The sequence below is a fragment of the Lepidothrix coronata genome, unplaced genomic scaffold, assembly GCF_001604755.1.
Source record: "Lepidothrix coronata isolate B3197 unplaced genomic scaffold, Lepidothrix_coronata-1.0 Scaffold291, whole genome shotgun sequence".
In the NCBI taxonomy this organism is placed as follows: Eukaryota; Metazoa; Chordata; class Aves; order Passeriformes; family Pipridae; genus Lepidothrix; species Lepidothrix coronata.
The window spans coordinates 382089-382359 of NW_016690471.1; positions in this window are offsets into that span (position 1 = coordinate 382089).

Here is a 271-nt window from a genome sequence, read left to right on the forward strand (position 1 = left end):
AAAAAAAAAACACCAAACAACAACAACCAAAACAACTGGGGAGGGGGGGGGAGAAAAAATAATAGAGGCTCACCACCCTCCTTCCCATGTTTAGATGCATTTGTTGCCTTTTAAGTTCCAAATTGATGTCCATTAGCGCAGGGACATAAAGTGTTGTGTCCTCTTTAATGCGGAGTTTGGGCAGATCGATTCACTTCATTATTGCTTAAATGCTCAGATCTATTACAGTTGCCGGTAGGGTGGAAAATAGCGAGGGCGGGCGAGGGGGGGG